We start from the raw sequence: 21,565 nt of genomic DNA on the forward strand, positions 1-21,565 counted from the left end.
AAAAGAATTCGGTTTTTGCAAATGTAATTGGGAGGGGAGATGAAGGGAAGTAAGGTTAGTGATCTTCTCCATGCTTTGTACCGGCTGCTTTAGTAGTCCTACAACTTGAAAAATTCTTTGTCAATGGAACACAAAGTCATGATTTGAAATGGAGAAGGAAAAAATACCCACAGCCAGGAGAACTAAATATAGTAAGATGACGTGTGCATTTTCAAAATGTTTAATGATAAGCTTGTTACACATCTAATATGAATTTTTTTTAAAAAACAATAATTTAGCAGGAAAGAAAAAAAGCATGTGTATATAAAAACTCCAAACTTTCTCATTTCCTATTTACTTGGGAGCTTTTTCTTTGGCTCAATTAATTTATCTGTGAGTAGGCCATGGGAAATGGCTTAAAAAGATACACATATTTTGAGGTCAAAGGTTTGGTTTAAACTCTGACCTTGTTCAATCTTGGGTAAATCACCCACTCTCTGAGAGTCCATGGTGTTCTATTCTTCCATTGGAATGGTAATGAGGTAGGCTGGGGCAATGCTGTTAGGACCCCAGTTCATCCCAGAGGTCACTAGCAACTCCCATAGGCTGGGAAGACTTTCTTCCTTAAACACTCATGTGTGCCTCTGTCAGGACTTTTCTAAGTACTACTTAGACAAAAGACACGTTTTGTAATCCCAAATTTCCTTGTTTCCTAAATTGTTGCTCACAACTTTCAGGTGGCAAAACTGATTCCAACTAAGAGAGAGAGAGAGAGAGATCATGCACCAGCAGGCAGAGTTGGAGAGAGAAGCAGGCTCCCCACCAAGCAAGGAGCCCGACGCAGGACTCAATCCCAGAACCCTGGGATCATGACCTGAGCCAAAGACAGCAGCCCAACCAACTGAGCCACCCAGGCGTCCCTAATTTATGGATTTTTAAAAGGATTTTTCAGTATAGATATTTAAAAATCATTGTTTAAGTGAGTGATAAAATGAATGAATCTTATTACTGGGTGAATGGATGCTACTTATGAAGTATTTATTATATCCAAAGAGAATGCTGTGTAAGGGTTGGTAGAATATTCCAAAACAAATGACCATATATATAACTTAAACCATGAATTTATTACAAATATCAGAATGGGTGGTAAGGAAAATAGAAATATCTAGAGAACCAAATGAAAGGGAAATTATTTTTTTAGAACTACTATTTAGAGTAAAATAGTTATACCCTTTGCTTTATTCCTATTTTAGTGATAAAATATTATTTGATATTATAGTGTTTTCTTTCATGGTAGCAAATTATAAACACGAATGGACATACAGTTGGTTAGGATACTAGTCTTTTTTTTTTTTAATTCAGTTTTTGGACTGGTCTGCTATTTTCAGGACAGTAAAAATATCTCAGTAGGATATTAATTAAGAAATATTTGGGGCACTTGGGTGACTCAGTTGGTTAAGCCTCTGTCTTCAGCTCAGGTCATGATCATAGAGTCCTGGGATTGAGTCCCATGTCAGTCTCCTTGCTCAGCAGGGAGCCTGCTTCTCCCTCTACTTGCTGCTCTCCCTGCTTGTGCTCTCTCTCTCTTTCTCTCCGTCAAATAAATAAATAAATAAATAAATAAATCTTTTTTAAAAAAAAAATTAATTTTGTTTGTGTCCGCAATGTTTTTTTAATGGTCCTAACTATATAAATAAAATAATTGGATCATATTGCTAATTTGGAATGGACTTGATTATGATGAGTGTTTTTTTTTTTCTTTTGTAGCAGTTTTTGGAATTTTGTTATAGTTGTTGTGAATTAACCTAAATTTCTCTCTACCCTCAAAAACAGATTTGGGGCAAACTGAGATTAAAGGCTAGATGACATGTTATGAAGATGTTTAGTCACTGGTTTTATAAACATAAATAATGAAATGTCGTTACTATCTTGGTCCTGTTTTGAAAACACTACTGACAGGTATCAGAGCTCAGTTACTTGAAGAACTCTGGACATTCATTTAGCAGTAATTCTTCCTACTCAAGATTACCTTCAAGCAAAGGACACGGGCTTAGATTCTATCATGGGCATCAGCACATCAAAATTCTAAGATACAAATATTTAAAAAATTCTGTCAGGTGCTGGCAAGTTGGTTTATGAGCTGTGTAATTGGACTGGTGCCCACTCTGACCGAATTGCTAAAACTAGACATGCACTTGCTTTACCAAATTTAGAGGGATCTTGGAGAGCAGAAAACAACTTGCTAAATTATTTCCACCATTAGATTAAATGAATTAACACAACACAGCTTTGTCAGAAGTTCCTGAACATGGTTTATCTATAGTCAAAATTTTCTATTATATATTAAGTCATTTTAATTGTTGACTGTATGACCCATTCCATTTATACAATATAAATTAACAATTTGTGATAAGATCTGAAGGGATCCTGATTTGATTTCACTTCTACTTTGTCTACAAAAGAAAAAGAAATATTTTAAGTTATAGGAATATAAGTCGATAGGCAGTGGAGAAAACTGTGTGGTGTGAGTCCGACAATAAAATGGTCTGACTTGTAGGAAAGTTTTTCTGGGAATGAAGTCTAGGATGCCTTTTTTTTTTTTTTTTAAGATTTTATTTATTTATTTGATAGAGAGAGAGAGAGGGAACACAAGGGGGAGAGAGTAGGAGTGGGAGAATCAGGCGCCCTGCTGAGCAGAGAGCCCGATGCGGGGCTCGATCCTAGGATCCTGGGATCATGACCTGAGCCGAAGGCAGATGCTTAATGACTGAGCCACCCAAGTGTCCCTAAAATATAGTTCTTATTGTTCATAAATACTCTCTAGATCTGTGCTTTCATCATAACATTTAATTTTTAAATGCATTATAAATCTATCGTTTTTAAAAGACTTTATTTACTTATTTATTTATTTATTACTTATTTGAGGAGAGAGAGTGTGTGTGAGTGGAGGAGAGGATCAGAGAGAGAGAATCTCAAGCAGATTCCTTGAGTAGTGGGTAGAAAAATTTTCCAGACAAAGTGGTAATTGAGTTAAGCCTTTCAGAGCATGGAGCCCTATGCCCAGCTCAATCTCATGACTCTGAAATCGTGACCTGAGTCCAACCATGAATCCAGTGTTCAACCGACTGAGCCACCCAGGTGCCCCTCATTATAAATATATCTTAATTAGAGTTTATTCCACCCCTAATCTCTGATTAGCTTCATATTAATTAACAGGAATTTTACCAGTGTGGAGATGAAGAGTAAAAGAACTAAACTCTCTCTTTTTTAATAATGATGAAAACAACAGCTGCAAGTAGAATGTTATCTGGATGTCAGGTTTAAGATATCTCTAAATCCGGGACGCCTGGGTGGCTCAGTTCGTTAAGCGGCTGCCTTCAGCTCAGGTCATGATCCCAGCAGCCTGGGATTGAGTCCGGCATCAGGCTGTTTGCTCAGCAGGGAGCCTGCTTCTCTCTCTGCCTCTGCCTGCTTGTGCACTCTTTCTCTTTCTCTCTCTGACAAATAAATAAATAAAATCTTAAAAAAAAAAAAAGATATCTCTGAATCCACCATCATAGATAACAAATGCAACAAACATCCTTTGAGCTCCTAGTTTAATATGGACGTCAGGAGTGGGGGAGAGGGCTGACGAGAATGAAGAAGGCTTGTTTCCCGTCATCGTAGAACATAAAACATTTTTTTCTTTTACAGCCAAGTATAATACAAATTGATTAGTGCTCATACGAACGTTCTTTCTCAAGTGGAAAGATTATTTATGCTGGAGAACGTAGTGGGTAGAAAAATTTTCCAGACAAAGTGGTAATTGAGTTAAGCCTTTCAGGATGAAGACTATTTAGGTGGAATTTAAGGGAAAGGTGTGCAAGGAGAATGAGTTTCTGTGTTAAGAGAAAGGTGCGGGTCAACCAGTGGGGTGCCAAAAAAATTCACAGGCAAAAATAACTTTGATTTGCTTTGATTCGCGTGCCTTACTAATTTGATTTTTATTAATACTTCAAGAGAGGAATGGCTGGAAGCACCTGGGTGGCTCAGTCAGTTAAGCATCCAACTCTTTCTTTTTTTTTTTTTAAAGATTTTATTTATTTATCGGGGTCGGGGGGGAGAGCGAGCACAGGCAGACAGAATGGCAGGCAGAGGCAGAGGGAGAAGTAGGCTCCCTGCCGAGCAAGGAGCCCGATGTAGGACTCGATCCCAGGACGCTGGGATCACGACCCAAGCCGAAGGCAGCTGCCCAACCAACTGAGCCACCCAGGTGTCCCAAGCATCCAACTCTTGGTTTTGGCTCTGGTTGTGGTCTCAGGGATTGTGGGATGGAGCTCCATATCAAGCTCCACACTCAGTGCAGAGTCTGCTTCAGAGTCCCTCCCTCTTCCTCTGCTCCTTCCCCACTCATGTGTGCATGCTCTCTCTAAATAAATTGTGGGAAGCCACGATAAGGCTTGAGACAAGGACCAAACCAGGCCCTGACTTGTGCCTCCTTTAAAGTCCGAATAACTAACAAAAGTTTTAGGATGGGAAAAGTTGAGTAGCACTGAAAAAGGGTCTGTGCTATGTGTTGTGAGCTCGCCTATGTGACTTCCCACACGCTTGCTAAACAACTGAGAACAATTCGGTTGGGGTCATAAGTTCATTGCTGGTCCTTGCTGCCCTAGTACAGCCCATAAATTGCTTTCAGTTTTGCTGTATCAATACAGAATAATTGTACTAGCATCAGCTGTTTGGTGTCACAAGGTCTGCTTATAGTTAAATGTGAAACTTTTTATGGGAACTTGTGGTTGTTTAACTAGACACAGGTGTATTGCTTCTCCTATTATCACTATATAGGGCCTTAGTGTTTTGAATAAACTTAGCACTGTTGGACATCCTCCTCAGTGCTCCTCCTGCCCCCATCTCTTTGTCTCTTAACTTCTTTTCTTCATCCTCTTACCCTCACGTTCCTGGTTGATTTGTTGTGCTGGCCGTGACAATAAATAAATTATATTATATTATTATAAATATAAGATATTATTATAAATTATACTATAATTTATATAATATATAATATATATAATATATCTTATATATTAAAATATTATAAATAATATATAAATCAATAAAATCTTTTAAAAAAGAGAGAACTCACATGAATGATATTCCTATACAGATAAATAGTAAGGATACCAATTTAGTGTTTTACTATAACTATAGTCACAATATGGACCAGAATACTCAAGCACAGCAGTGCACAAGAGGGGCGTGTTTATTATCAGCAAATCAGTTACTGTTGGACATTTAGATTCTTCTCTGTGTCTGTCTGCAAACTGGATTAGATTTTCCTATTCAACTCTCTTAGTGTTCTAAGAGAGTATCACTTAGCATACCAGTGAATCATTTTCATTGAATGTATGGATTTTACTACAACAGTATCTCATTCCTCGTGCCCAAGCTCACAGCAGGCAAATCACTTTCGTGCATTTAGAGTACAGGATAAGTGAAGTAGATTTTGTAAAAAGAGAATGGAAAGCAACTTCATATAAAGGAAGAAAAATCAATCATAAGAAGATTAAGGTTTTGTTGTTGTTTTTAAGATTTATTTGAGAGAGAGAGAGAGAATGACAAGTAGGGGGAAGGCAGAGGTTGAGGGAAGAGCAGGCTCCCTGCTGATCAGGGAGCCCAACAAGGGGCTCAATCCCAGGACCCTGGGATTATAGCCTGAGCCAAAGGCAGACATTTAACAGGCTGAGTCACCCAGGCACCTAACATCAAGTTCTTCTTTTCCATATTTTGAGCCACATGTTTTGACAAGTAGGTACTTCCTTGTTAATGTTTTTCTTTTTTTAAAGATTTTATTTATTTTTCTGACTGAGAGAGACAGTGAGAGAGGGAGCACAAGCAGGGGGAGTGGGAGAGGAAGAAGCAGACTCCCTGAGTAGGGAGCCCAATGCAGGGCTTCATCCCAGGACCCTGGGATCTTGTCCTGAGCTGAGGACAGACACTTAACCACTGAGCCACCCAGGTGCCCCTACTTCCTTGTTAATTAATTCAGCTAGTTTTAGGACTGCTCCATTTGCTTACTTATCCAATGCTAATTATTATTAGGGCTTATTTGTTTTCAGTCTAAAATGATATTGATTAGTAACAAAAGGTATGAGACTCAATGACTAGTAATTATGCAAAGGAGGGACTGGATTTGAAGTGGTTGTTACCATTCTACTCAGTTTCAGAGGGATTTCACATGTAATCCTCCTAAACGGCCTTCACTGATCACAAACCCAGGGAAGAGAGTTCTTCAGATCTAATTGGTCCTATAGTCTGAGGCAGGCTATGAATGCAGTGTCTCTCTTACCAAAGGTGCAAACAGAGGTCCCTGGAGCTAATACTGGATATCATTTTGGAGAAAATATGACAAAGTAAAGATAGCAAATCTGAGCTTGCACCATCCATTTAGGGGTCTGTGCAAATAGTGAAATCATAGGTGAAAAGCCAAACTGGAGGTAGGCATGGAGGCCACAGAATGAAACAATGGGAGGTGGTCCTAGTCAGTTACAGAGAGGGTGAGACATACTTGCAGAAGCTTTTATTCACTACAAGTATGGAGATAAGTCAGTCTCATTTAGTAAGTGGAAAAAGGCAAACATCTCCCCATGTGTTTTTAACCCTAGCCATAGCATAGACTGAATATTCTTTAAAAGCCTTTAATCAAAACATTTTTCTGTTTTTAACATGTGACATTTTAGAAATCCTTCCTCTCCAAATATTGAAAGCTGTTATTTTTTATTATCAAACTGACTCAAACACTAGGAAGCTAATGAAAAGAGTCTTTCTTGCCTGAGTCTTAGGAGGAACATGCCTGTAAAACATATCTTTCACTGGTTGTGTCTGGGGAAGGGGCCAAAAATAGCGGTGTGCTCTTTGCTTCCCTATTGAACACACCCCACCTTTCAAGAAATTCGGGGTCTTCTTTGAAAACCAAAAGATCTGGATCCGATGAGACACTACAGGCCTTTTTTTTTTTTTTTTTTAATTTAGGAAGGAGAGATTTATAATATGCCAGGTTGAATTTATGGGGGGAAAAAAAGGAGTTGATTCTTGGGCAACAGAAAGCAGACAACCCATCAGACTTCATGATGGAATCTGCAGAAAATACTTTCTTCGACAGTGTTATAAAAGAGCTAGGAGAATACCCCCAGCATCTAATTAAACGCAAAATTCTAAGATTCTATGTTTGAAAACAAGCTATCCTGAATGAATACATCAATCTTGAAAGACACTGATCCATTCCTGTGGCATTTGGATACATTTAGACTGTACACCTTTATTACAGTGATATGGGGTATTTGAATTTGGATTGCCAACTTGTAATTCGATGTGATTTGATGTCTCCTTCACTATCTCAGAATATGCATTACAGCCATTGGTATGCCTTTAATCTTAAATTTACAAACACTGGGTTATCAGGTGTTCTGAGTTTGGGGAGGAAATATTTGAAGAGATTAGATTTTTTTTTTAAAGCGCTCTTATATCATTCATCTTCAGAATGTACAGATTTTCTATTTTGGGCTTGTTATAAACTTTGTTTTTTTAAAAGAAGGCAAAAATGCTTTAGGTTATTCATCTTTTCTATTTTGTTCTTGTGGGGGAAGGAAAGAGGAAGAAGCAGTGACGGCTTAAGGACAAGATGTGCTGCCACACACAGACAGCTCCAGGAGTATCCATGTGATTTACACCAGTTAATGTACAGATCATTTTAGGCACGTTTTGTGACTTCAGGCTGATAAGTAAACATTTACATTTAAGATATCCGCTTCTTCCTGAATACTGCTTTCCCTCGCTTCCTCTTTCATTCCACCTTAAAAACAGCTGCAAAGTCTAAAGGAAACCAGCCCACATTTTAGCCCCGCCTAGCAAGGATTAGACTTGAACTTCTCTGTAGTCCCAGCTGAAAAAAGGATCCCGATTGAAAGCTAGAGGCAAAAAGGAGCCAGAAGATTCTCATGTAACTCTGGGAACAGTAAGCAATATATTTACTCTTGCCCCACTGCATTTCCCTTCCCCCACCCCCATCCTCCTGAGCTGTTTTAAGTTTGTATCTTGCTTGGCAGGGAGAAGGGACGGAGGCACACCTGGGATTCTCTGCTTGACCAAGTCTGCGTCTCCTCTGCCTTTTGGGAACGAGACACAGGTCAGGGAATCTAATGTCTTTCTAACAAATGTCAGCTGCTTTCCGGGGTCTGACGGTGCAGGGGAGTGGGACGATCAGGGGTGTCCCTAACTTAGAGCCCCGAAAGAAAGCGAGCATTGCCCTGAGCTGGTTCCTGTGAGAGCTCCACGTGATGCCACCCCGTGGTGACCCATCCCAGACTTGAGCGGCATGCTGTGGGGCAGCCCTTGTGCCTTGTTAGCGGTGGAGTTTGTGGGTTCCGTGATGGTTTAATTAAAAAAAAAATAGTGGTTAACGATTACTTATGCAAAACATTCCTGGGTGTTTCATATGCTGCGGTGCTGGGCGAAAAGAAAGACAATGTTGAAAAGAGACTTGTACACTGCCTGGTGTGCCAATTCGCCTTGCCCTCAGTTATTGGACTGCTGGGAGGACAGAGCTGCTGACTAGATGCTGAGAAAGATGTGAGCCAATAATAAAGTTAAGTTTTGAGTGTGAATGCTATTTTGGTCATTTTGTTTTAGAAAAAGAAGTTTAAAAGGGCATTTGGATTTGGAATAAGAGTGGCTTAACTTATCTGAAGTTCCTACAACTTATAGTCAAGGTAGTGTTAAAAAGAATGATTTTTCATCTCAAAAGCTAGAACAAGACATGCTCTTCACAATGGTTGATGATGTAAGCATTTATTCAGCTAAGGCAGTTGAAGATATACTAGAAGCATCTTATTTGGATGGGTATCAATTCTCATTTACGATATTTGCATATATAACCTTTGAGTTCAAGGAGAGTTTGTATTGTGTTTCGTTTCTATTTGTTGCAGAAATTTGGAATTGTAGCCCAAGAGATATTTTCAGGGAATAGTAGTGAAACAAACCCTGTTAAGGATTTTTAAAATTTTACTCCAGAGGTCCCTAAACCTTGACATTGGCAGTTTGATATTGGCATAAGAAAAAAGTATTTGCTTCTGTCATTGAGCTGAGGAAGAGTTAAATTTTAAATTAAGCAACAATTGTGAAATGCACAGAGAAGTGTGTATTCTGCATTTGTCCAAAGCAGCTTTACAAACTTCCTGAAAGGACAGCACTTTTTATGTGACAAGAAACAAAGAAATCTTTTTAAATAATTTTCCTTTTCTAATTAACATAAATGCAAAATACTCCTGTAGTGACTTACAGTGTCAAAAAGATGCACACTTTGCAAGTATTTTGCTTTTGCATTTAATTAGGCAAAGGAAAATTATTAAATAGATTTCCTAGGACTTGATAAAGTTCATTCCGTAGAGATAATTTGGCCTGTGTTTTTAACCCATCATTATCTTTCCTGGTGTTACTACTTAGAAAGCAAAATCATGAAACTAAATGATGTGCATATTAAAACATGTTCCAGGAATAAAAAAGAGGAAGACAGAGTTAGCTGTGGTTCTTTTTCCTCTCATAAGCCTTTTTTTTACCTTCAGTTTGTTTCCCTCCTCTTGCTTGCAGACTTCATAGCTTTAGATATTCTCACTTATTTTTAAGCTCACAGACCCTTTTACAAATCTTATGAAAGCTATAGATAGACCCCTTCCCTGAATAATACACGTATGCTGTCCAATACGCGTACTGATCCACAGATTTGGATAGACCAGTAGGAGGATCACATACCCTCTGAAACAATTCATGAACATGAACATGTAGTATTTTTTAGAACTTTGGAGTTTTCTGCTAATATCAAATAATTAGCAAATCATGTTGCTTTTAAGAACTGTTTGCACGGTGAGTATTGCAGTGCCCATAGTGTCATTTATTTATTAGTGTTCTGGAGCTCTAACCAATTTGGTGTAACAGAAAAAACTATCTGCCTGAGAGCCAAGTGACCTAGATTCTTCACTCAAGGCCTCTAATAACTAACTGCACAATATTAAGCTGCCTTTTCTGTAACCTCTGATATTCTTTTTTGCTGAATGCAGTAAGTAAAACAAATAGGAGAATAAGATACAAGTTGTATTTTATTGGATTATGGGATGTCTGTATTTACTGCCTTCATTCCATAATTCCTAATAATATTTCCCATTAGGATTGTTTTATAATATTCTTGCTTATTACAAAGATAATTCCTGGGGTGCCTGGGTGACTCAGTCAGTTAGGTGTCTGTCTTCGGCTCAGGTCATGATCCCAGGGTCCTGGGATGGAGCCCCACATCGGACTCCCTGCTTAGCGGGGAACCTGCTTCTCCTTCTGCCTCTGCTGCTCTGTCTGCTGGTGTGCGTTCTCTCTCTCTCTCTGTGTCAAATAAATAAAATCTTAAAAAAAAAAAAGATAATTCCTGTTCTCTGTTTAGATTTCCTTAGATATAGAAAATCGCAAAGGAAGAAAGGAAAAAATGACCTATAATCCCCTCAAGGGATAATTCTTGTTATGTCATTCATTGTGTCAATCATCCATATCAACAAATATTTATTGAGTAACTGTTACACATCAGTACAGAGACAAAGAGACACAAATTCATGTGTATACATCTGTTTATACTTACAGGCGTTTTTCTATATACATGCACCCACATGTGGATTTTACAAAACTGTGGTATTTGTTAAAAGGTAAACTGAGGCCTATCAAAAATTTTAAGAGTTTATTTGAATAAAACTCGATTGGAATGGGACAGTGGCTTCCCTGGCAGGATCTCCAAGGGGAGATTTTTTAAAAGAAAGTGGAGTCAACCTAACAAAATGATTGATTGTCTATAGTTTAAAGGCTAGTTGGCCGTTTGTGATTGGCTGTCCTTACATTTCAATTTTGGAGGGTCAGTTTTTAGATTGGTTTAGATTTTGGTTTGCCTGTGTAGACCACTGAGACATTTGAGTCAGCTTGTCAAATGGCCTCCTTGTTTCACTAGTTTCACATACCACTCTTTGCCATTCTGTAACACGCTTACTCTCAGTCATGAAATTTTCTGTTAAAGCATGATTTTTTATACTCGTGTATAATTTTATATTCATTCATCTCTGAAACAAATATTATTGAGTCGCTACTACATGTCAGGTGCTATACAAGTAATGGCAGTCCATCCATGAACAAGAGTGGTTCTCACCATGATGTAATTTTTAGCCTGTGGAAATGTTACATTGGCTGATTATAAATTGTTGGATGTTTAGGTGGATTAGTTTTCTATTGTAAGTAATGTTTCGGCTAAGACCCTTTATATAAATGTATGTACTCATCTTTGTTCTTCCTTTGGATAGATTCTTAAAAGTGTATGCCCATGTTTTAAAAAAAGCTCCACTACTTACATGATGTGAGATCATAAGCCAGTTGTTTTTCAAAACATTCTTTTCTCAACTGTAAAATAAGAGTAATAATAATAGTAGAGTATTTGGAGGATTCTCAGAAATATTTAACAGCATGTCATGGAAATATTTTTGCCATTTTGCCCTTGAGAGAAATTGTATCAGTTTATAAGCCATACGGAAGAGGAGAATTTCCCTGCTCTAACACTGTGTAATCACACCAACAGAACAAACAACAACAGATTCAAAAACATAGTCAGTTGTTGTATAAGACAGTTTCTTGTTTAAATTTATACTTTGTTCAGAAATAAGGTTGGGCAATTTTATAATCGCCACTGGTGTGTCTATGTTTATGAATTGCCTTTTTCGATTTTTAAATATTTTTCAGTTTTAATTTCTAATATGGTATATATCAATAGAAATAATTCACCTAATCCAAGTCCCTTTAAGGTCCTCAATAATTTTGAAGTGTTTGCAGTCTCAATAGCAAAGACTAAATGTTAAACTGGAGGTAGAAATTCTACTACTGCTTTTCTCAGTTTTGGAAGATTGTTCTTATTTTGCCTGAAACCTGTTCCTTGAAGCTGGGTGAGATTCATAGATAAATTAAAGCAAGTCATTTTTGTTCTTACAGACTGTCATAGTCTGCAAAATTAGAGAAATTGAAGAGGGTTCAGAGATGAGGCCAAAACCCTAGTAGAAGTTCCCACAGCTCCGGAGACATCCAGACTCTTGACATGTAGAGAAGACGAAGATAGGACTAAGGGTTACATGATTCCTTATAAAGCTTTCGTAAGAAAGATACTGCCTAGTCTTGTCAAGAACCGACTCAGAGAAAATGAATTTCATTATCAGCATTTCTTCATCTCCTACTCCTGGACGATTAGGGCAGTGACAGTTGAGGAAACCCAAAGGTTGGTTGGTTCTGGAATCCTTTCCAAAGAAGACAGAAAATAGAGCAAATCGTGTTCTGATCGTTTGATATCTTCACCTGCCTGAGAAAAAAAAGAGATGCGCCAACCTGAGGCTATGCTTGCTCCCTGAGTTGGTGTTTTGATCTTCTCTGACTCTTAGTTCAGCCTTACAGTGTTCTTTGAAAATACAGTTTATTTCCCCTTTGTGCAAATATAAAATAAGCTGAAATAATTCAGGGCTCACCCTAAGCAGATTTGGAAGGCTGCACTACCAGTCTAATTAGTTATTTAATGAATTTAAATGACCTGAGAGAAACTCAGCAAGCTGGTATGTTATCCTTATCCACGTTTGACAGCCCCTGGGAGAGAGGAGAGGCTGCTCCCAGTTTTCTCGTTTACTGTCTTCTCAGCGTCAGGTGGAGTGAAGACCTGATCCCACCCTTAATCTTCTTCCCCATTTTCTTGACTTCTGGAGTGTGCAGGGAAATTCAGGCATTTTAGGTAACAGGAGGTTCCAAATTAGAAAGCAAATATCCATCATCTGGGTAGTTTCATGATCTTACAATACATAAAATTCATGTATATACAGTACTTAGCTTATCTTGCTTAGTTTTGATTTTACTATTTACCTTACAATTTGTTTTTTGATTACTCAGTCAGAAAACATATCAGCAGGTCAACAAAAACTACCTTTCTTTCTTTCTTTCTTTCTTTCTTTCTTTCTTTCTTTCCTTCCTTCTTTCCGTCTATCCTCTCTTTCTTTCTTCTTTTTTTAGGATTTTATTTATTTATTTATTTGAGAGGGAGAGCAGGAGCAAGGGAAGGGACAGAGGGGGAAGCAGGCTCCCCACTGAGGATGGAGCCCGATTCAGGGCTCCATCTCAGCACTCTGGGATCGTGACCCGAGTCAAAGACAGATGCCTAACCCACTGAGCCACCCAGGTGCTGCCCCCAAAATACCTTTCATTTTCATAGTGTTTTGTGGGTTATAAAGAGGTTGCTTAAGAACTTCGTTCCCACAATAACCATGTTATGTTAGCAGAGCAGGTATTTACATTCTACAGATGTGAAAAGAGAGATATCAAAAAGGGAAATGGTTTAATGCCCAAGTCTTACCATTTCCGTTTTCATGCATTTTGTATGCCTCAAGTGATTAATTGATTGAGTTATATTTTCAATTTTGGTGCATGCTATTAAGGCTGTCCACGTATTCTAATTTTTATTAACATCAGAAAAATCATAGGGGAAGAACCAGAAAATATACAACGCAATTCCATATTAACTCAATTGTTCTGCTCTTATAACTGGGCTACTGATTAACATAATAGAGGAAGTTGCACAACCATTTAAAAAACAATTGGAAAAGTAGTGTATCTTAGAATTGCTTGTCTTGGAACTATGTGGCATTTTATATGGATATATGTCACTTCAAGAAAATAAAGAATATGAAGTTTTAGCCAAAAATATAAAATAGACAACATTATGAGTTATGTAAATACTAATTTTAGTGAAGGTTTTTTCCTTTGATTTTACTTTGATTTGATTTGGTAGTAGAACGTTCTCTTAGAATATTCTAAGTATGACCCACAGAGCCTATTGCTCTTTCCCATTCTTATTAATCCTGGAAGTTGGCCTAAAGTGTTTGTCTCAAAGTGGTTACTCTCACTGCAGGTTTAAATAAATCCTTATTATTTTACCTTTCCAAACAATCCAAGAGCTTATGGTAAACCAGGTACTTTTCAGGGTTGAAAGCCAACTTTACTTACAAAATGGCTTCTTGTGCATATGCTTAGCTTGATAGTAACTAACACAGAGTGGGGCAGGTTTGACTGTGGGATGCAGCTGGGCTGCTGGAAACTCGGGTCAGCAAGGAGCTGCATTTCAGTCAGTGAACTGACATGCTTGCCGTTGGCTCCACACTTGAATGGCCACAGCTTTAACAAGGTGAGCTGGTTGAGTGTAGCATCTGGGATGTGAGACCCCTTATGGAAGGAGGTATTCTTGCTGACTTCTGGGTGGGTCGTTGTAGAAGAGGTTATGTCTGCTTGGGATAGGCTGGAGGCAGACAGACTCATAGTATCTTTAGTTTTCCTTGGTTTCACATTTTTAATTTATTGAAACAAGAGGGTAACCCATTTTTGTAGACTTTTTACCTGTATTTGGTTCAAGTATTGGGAAAAGTAACTTAAAGCAATTCTTAAAGAATTTATAGAAAAGCAATTTGGGGAAAAGTGCCAAAAGGTACATATAGTTATGAGGACCTGCTGTGTAGACACCTACATCTCTAATGAACATTTCTTAATATCTGTCAGTCCCTTGGTATATATACCACAAACCTCAAACAGGTATTGAATTCCTTTCCATTCAACTGTCATGAAGAAAAGGCAGATGAATTTAAAATTGATTGAGGTCACTTAGATCTTAAAGAGATAACACTAGAGTATTTCTGTAGTTCATGACAGAGTCTTTTAAATCCCTATTTTTAATATATAATGGGAATTCATGTTCAGGTAATGGCTTCAAAGTATTGTTAGATCCTTGATCCTTAGAAGAAGATGCTAATAACATTTTAGGAAGATTCCACAAAGCAAAAATTCTAATTTAAAGAGATTTCTGGGTTAGTTAAAATTTAATTGCACTCTCTTCCTTCCAAGTACTAACCAGGCCCGACCCTGCTTAGCTTCTGAGAGACGAGATCGGGCGTGTTCACGGTGGTATGGCCGTAGACTAATTGCACTCTCTTAAGATGATTACTTAAAATCTACTATTTGGTAGTTTTTTTTTTTAAGATTTTTATTTATTTATTTAGAGAGTGGGTGTGTGTGAGAGCAGGGGGAGGGACAGAGAGCAAGCCCAAGCCCATTCTGCGCAGAGCCAGGTGCAGAGCTCACTCCCCTGACCCTGAGATCATGATCTAAAACAAAATCAAGAGACAAAGTCGGAAGCTTAATTGGCTGAGCCACCCAGTGCCCCTACTTGGTACTTCTTTTTTTTTTTTTTTTTTTTTTTTTTGAGGTGGTGACCACTAAGAATTTATATTTAAAATACATAAAAGTTCACAGTAATTATATGGGATTTTTTTCCTTCTTATCCTCATCATGAACTATGCTTCTGCTGTCAGTGGAAAAAAAAGAATCCATTTTGTGAGATTCATTCAGTGTTTGCAAAAATTCTTACTGTTTACTATGTTTTAGATTGACAGATTGGTTTGGTTGAGTAATACCTTGTACACTATCGTTAGAGTGAAAAGACCACTCATAAATTACAGTTTTCCATGAGGAAAAAATAATTTCCAGTTCTTTATTAATATAGGATATAGCGTGCCTAGCAAAATAGTGGAAAAAATGTATCCTTTTAATACACAGAAAAAGAACAGGTGTTATAGGAAGCAGTTTAGAAAATCTGTGCTCTTTCACTTACGAATTTTACCTGTTGGGTTAAAAAAAAAAAATCCAGATACTAATATCAACCAGGAATTGTTGATCACTGGGCTAGGTGCATGTTTATTCCATCACCAGTTCAGGAAGTTTTCATTCATACTGATGACTGGCTAGGCACTATGCAACCTTTGGGGCATACTTGGGTGAATAAAGCAGTGATGGTTCATACCCCCTGTGGAGGAGAGAAGCAATAATGAAGCAAACAGTAAACAGATAATAAAGGAAGCAAACTGGTTTCAACAACTGGGATTAACCAGGGCATCTGGGTGGCTCAGTGGGTTGAGCCTCTGCCTTCAGCTCAGGTTATGATCTCAGGGTCCTGGAATCGAGCCCTGCATCGGGCTCTCTGCTCAACGGGAGGGCCTGCTTTCTCCTCTCTCTCGGCCTGCCTCTCTGCCCACTTGTGACCTCTCTCTCTCTCTCTCAAATAAATAGATAAAATCCTTTAAAAACAAACAAACAATTGGGAATAACCTGGGGAGTGGAAGGATGGAAAGGGTTGGCTAAGATGAGCCAGGAGCGGCGCTGGGAGGGATGAGAGCCGTGCGTGGGAGGTGAGTGGTGTGAGCGGCTGTGGCTCAAACTGGGGGCTCCATGCAGAGCATTTGTATCTGAGCCGATGAGAAAGCAACCAAGGGAGCTGGGTGGTTTAAAACCAGGGGTTAGGGTGATGCCATGGGTGGAGAGAGGGAAAGTGTTCCAGGCAAATAGTGACTTCATTTGAAAACTCGGAGGTCATCAGTGATCTTGATTCAGAGCTGTTTCAGTGGAGGGCAGGGGACAGGGTGTGAAGGACGTGGACGGGAGGTGGCAGGTGGATGGGAGGCGAGGATCTGGAGACAGGAGCACTGTGTGAGCATCAGACCCTCTAGAGAGATCTGTCGACTGGGCAGAAACATGAGAAAGGGAGGGAGAGGAATATGGAGCAGGGGGACTCTGACAGGCTTGCCAGGCAGGTCCTCTAGGAGAAAGTTTGGTGCAGAAAAGAAAGGCATGACTACCCTGTACTTGCAGCAGAGAGAAGGATTTTGTGTCCAGAGAGCCACAGGTGGGGTCAGGTCTGTAACAGGTGGAGAAATTCTGCCTCCAGTGTGACAGGAGGGGAACCCAAAAGTACAGGGAGTTTGCTGATTGGGTGGTGGGAAGATAAGAAACTTCCCTCTGGGGCTGCTTTTGTAGTGAAGGGAGATGAGGAAGCCCGCCCCAGAGGAGGAGGGCGATGGTGAGAGATGAGCTCGAGAAGGAAGCCATTTTCTAGAACAGGAATGCAAGTTCACAGAGAAACCGAGAAAGATGCTGTGTCCCATCCAGGGCCTCTCTGAGTGTTGAGAACATGAACCAAAAATAAAACCCGTCTGCCAGGTTATGTGGTGGTTCTCCAGCTAAACACTAGGAGCAAACTCAGAGAAGCTACAATGGCTGAGTTGTTCCAGGGTGGGGGTTCTGAAAGCAGGCGAGCAAACAAGCAAGCAAATCTGGAAATGCTCAAGAGGAACAACCAATACCCAGTACCCAGAAACACAAAACAGAAGCAAAGCACCTAAAACAAAAATGCAGAGAAATTCAGGAGCTTATAGAATGCAGATCCTTTTATGTAAGGTAATTATTAACAAACAGGGAGTGGTTACAAGTTGGCCTGAGTGCAGGAGGGCAGCGGGGAAGCGATTGAGTCTTTTTTTTTATGCCTGTTGAATTTTTACTGTACCAGTTGCTGGAACCTGCCCCAGGAGACTTCACCGTCACGCTGGGTTTGTTTTTCTTCTTGTCCTGGTTGTTAGAATTGTTGTCGCCATTTTAAATTTGGATTGACAGTTAGTGTATCTGCATTTGTGGGGTGCCTAGCTAAGTCCTGTGTCTGCGGTAGGTCACCCCCCCTCCTGCTTTCCTCGGCATTTGCTTACTTCTCCAGGCTCCTGGAAGCCGTCAGTCCTCCCTCAAGATAGTGCTTGATAGAATTTAAACCATTACAGCTCTGTAGTATAAAGATGGTGAAAACATATAATAGTAATTGACCATCAGAAAGGTTTTTCTTTCACAGCCTTGGTATCAGGATGTTTTTTCTTCAACCTGACATAAACCTTTCATTTTGCAACTAAAAGTCATTTCTTTTTCTTTCTCAATCCTTAGAGATTTGGAGAACAGCTGGTTCCTATAATCAAAATTGTTTTTTTCAGGAGTGAAAATAAGACTGAAATATTGACTCGTGCATTTCTTCAAAGTTTAAAAGTAAATCTTGTGTTTTTTATTCATTATTTTTCATAAATCCTCTTTTTAAAAAACAAATTTATTTATTTGAGAGGGAGAGAGCATGGGAGAGAGCACAAGTAAGGGAGAAGAGGGCAGAGGGAGTGGGAGAAGCAGACTCCCTGCTGAGCAGGGAGCCCCAGCGTGAGACTCCTGGGATCAGGACCTGAGCCGAAGGCAGATGCTTCAGTGACTGAGCCATTGAGGCCCCTTGTAAATTCTCTTACCATTAGGGCCACAGGCTCTCCTGAATGAAAGCTATGAAGTCTGTGGGGGTTCAGCGGAGCAGTAAGGTAAGGAGGGGAAGCTCCTAGTGGCGGAAATGTTTGCTCCTGACTCCAGCCTTTCCCCGACGCACTGCCGTTTGCTCAGAGTTCTTCTCTGTCCTCTTGTCCTCCTACCCCAGTGAGACATGCCGGGAACTGGGAAGTTATTCTGTACTTTATTCCTGGTTCTACCCATATCTGTGAGGCTGTGGCTTAAATATAGTTATCTTACTTCTTCCTGTCGTCCAAAATGAAGGGACACCTGCAAACTGAAGGGGACAGTCTAGCGCTGTTTTTGTTAACGTCGTGTTTTTACAAACCCACTGGGACATCTTATGTCACCAGCAGAAGAGCAACAGGGGTATTCTTGTAGATTTTATTAATGTCCATGGTACTGTTCTCCTGCGTGTTGTCAAAGGTTGAGAAAATGTAAATTTCATATTTTGAAGCCAATGACAGTGTTTCTAATTTAGTCCAACCTGTGTTTATTACATGTAACGTCTAAAAATTCATGCTGGAATTAACACATTCATTATGGTGCTAGCAGAGGTAGACAGTAGAAAAAAGAACTTAGATTTGAATCATTTTACCCTTTATGGTGCTGTTAATTCTTCTGTCCTCAAAAATTTTACACTGAACTTTAAAAACCAAATAGGTGCACTCCACAGAGGTAGAAAGAGAAAAGTGTGCCTCCGGGCTCTAAAGTATGTATAAATACCGTCCGTATAAGGCTCTACTGGACTGCACGGACTCCGTGTATTTCAATATGATTGGTTTCCTTCATAATCCAGTGTTTTTATTTCACGAATTTCATAATGTCATACGTATTAAGGGGTCCCTTGGCTTTCCCAGGGCATAGAAAAGATTAAGAACTTCTGAGAATATTCTTTTCAAATGCACATTTACTCAGCTCTTAATCCTACAAAAGACAGGATTTCCTGTTCATTTCCAATGTGAGCTACCATTCACAGTTTCTGGAAGCACCTTTCTAAAGTTTCTTAAAACCTGAGAAAAGAACCGTGAATTTGAACTCCTGTTGCAAGTAACACAATTCAGGGCATGCGGAATCCTCATCTCCAGGTTAGTGGTTTTAACTTCTCGGTAATGCCTGGGATGGGTGGGGGTACAGCGCCTCTGTCCTGCACAGTCTTGCTACTCTCCACAGTATTTATTTGTCCTCTCTCCACTCTAAAATCCTAGTCAACATCCCTATTTTTACTGCAGGGTCAACCTCACTAGCTTCCTGAAATGGTTATCGTGTTAGCTGAAAAGTAAAACAAACCCAAAATGTTGATAATTTCATTCAGTAATAAAATAGTTCTCATGAAGTATTTAAGTCAGGATGACGACATTCTTGGGGGTTTCCCCGGGATGGCTTCCTTTAGACGAAAAGATATGGCTTTCCCTCCTGTGGCAATCTCGAGTATGTCATGGAAAAAAAAAGGCAGCAATTAAGAAGGGAGTGGACCCCTCAACCAAAAACCAGATATTCCCTAGGGAGCATTTTTGTAAGCTGTCTGGTCTGGAGAAAGAAAGCTGTAGAAGTAAATATGCTTCTCAAAACATTATCTTTTTTTTTTTTTCCCTAGCATTTTGTGTCACACTGTTAGATATATTTAAAAAAGTGATAAGAGTGCCTGGGTGGCTCAGTCTGTTAAGCATCTGCCTTTGGTTCAGGTCATGATCCCAGGAGTCTGCATGGGGCTCAGTGGGGAGGCTGCTCAGTGGGGAGGCTGCTTCTGTCTTTCCCTCTACCCCTCCCCCCTGCTCATGCTCTCTCTGATTCTCCTCTCTTAAAGAAGTGAATAAAATCTTAAAGAAAAATAAAATAAAATAAAAAGCAGTAACACCAAGTGCAAAATTCTTACCCATTTCTCCTAAGGAAAAGATAGAACATTATTCTAACATTTTCAGAAATGAGCATAATGTACTTATGTACTTAACCCTTGTCAGTGTGGTATTACTTCATAAATGCCTGTGCGGGAAGAGGAATTTTTAAAACAGTGCATCTGGTATTTGCAGGTAATCATCTTATAACTATAATTCAAACCTATAAAAGTGTAGAAGATGAAAATGACTCTTTTAAAGTTTTATTTGACCAAATATAAATTCAGTTTTTCATTTCTCTCTAATGTATATCTTGAGTCTACTCTGCATCACCAACTAGTAACTTCAAATTCTGGTCGAGCTAAAATTTATATATTTATGTGTCCTTTTCATTTTGACTGTATTTCCTTTTTAGCCTGAGTGTGAGGGGCAGGGAAGAGGAAGAAGTGTGGTAAGGTTAGAGAAGGAGGACCTGGTTGACAGTGAAGGGCCGTGTTTAGCTCTTTCTCCTACTGGGTGAACTTGACTCGTATAGGAGAGGAAAAATTTCTTTCTCCCCTTCAAAGTTCTTCCAGCTGGTCTAAGAATTAAATTGACATGAGGCAGATTCACAGGAGAAAAAAATCCCAAAGGTTTAACTATGTGTTGCATAGAAGCAATACCAAAGAAATGGCCAAGACAGGGAGTTTTTATACTTTTTAGACAGACAGTAAGTCTGTGAGGAGCTGACAGGACAAGGAAGCTTCTGTTCAGGTACATCAGTTAATAAAGAATCCTAAACTAATTTGGTATTAAATTCATAGAAGTAACAAGCATTGTTCATACAGCCTTTTCAGCTTTGAATTCCCCATCTTTGGTGATAAGGATGTCTCCTATCTTCTGGTACAGGGAGCATACCTTTCACTTGGGAGATTTATTTCCCGCTTTCTGGAGACAAAGGTGGGGATGGGAGGGTGGGTTGTGGGGGGTCAGAGTGTTCTTTGTGCATTGGCTCTTCCTTACATAACTTTTATTTAAAATAATCAACAAGCCAATTTTGCCAACATGCCAACATTTTTAGGCAGTCTGCTCTTGGCTGCTATACTAGGTTTGTGTACATCTTTGGGTCTCAGCTTATATATTTGTACAAGGAAGTTCTGCCTGTGGGTGGTTGTGACTATTCCTTCCAATTTTGTGAACTTAAAATATAGTGAGAACGGTGGCTTGGTTTTGGCCACCAAGAGGTAAAATGAGGAAAATAAGAGCAAACCAGATAGTCAAGGAAAGAAAAAATCAAAAACTGGCTCAGGCATGAGGAGACATTCTTGCTTTGTTTGTAATGCAGCGTGTGAAACTGGGCCAGCCAGTTTTCTAGCCCTTAAAATAGGTTCACCTGGATTAGTACCTCCCAATTGTGAAGAGGTAGAACAAACTGTTAGGTATTGTGTTTCGTTTAGAGTGTGTGTGTCTGCATGTGCATGTGCGCTTTTTTAAAATAACCAGATGAGGAAGTT

At 39.3% G+C, this 21,565-nt stretch overlaps 1 protein-coding gene across 4 annotated transcripts in view; it reads left to right on the forward strand.

The window, feature by feature from the left end:
- Nucleotides 1-7,849: 7,849 nt before the first annotated feature.
- The window catches only part of PLA2G4A (phospholipase A2 group IVA), a 166,742-nt gene continuing 153,026 nt past the window's right edge, over nucleotides 7,850-21,565 (forward strand). For 2 of the 4 annotated variants that reach the window (XM_032317891.1, XM_032317889.1), the window contains exon 1: nucleotides 17,364-17,483. The gene's annotated coding sequence lies outside the window, so the exon portion shown is untranslated. Of the gene's footprint in view, nucleotides 7,970-8,060; nucleotides 8,141-17,363; nucleotides 17,484-21,565 lie in introns of those variants that run through there. The other 2 variants (XM_032317888.1, XM_032317890.1) reach the window with 2 other exon arrangements.

This window comes from Mustela erminea, chromosome 17, assembly GCF_009829155.1.
Source record: "Mustela erminea isolate mMusErm1 chromosome 17, mMusErm1.Pri, whole genome shotgun sequence".
In the NCBI taxonomy this organism is placed as follows: Eukaryota; Metazoa; Chordata; class Mammalia; order Carnivora; family Mustelidae; genus Mustela; species Mustela erminea.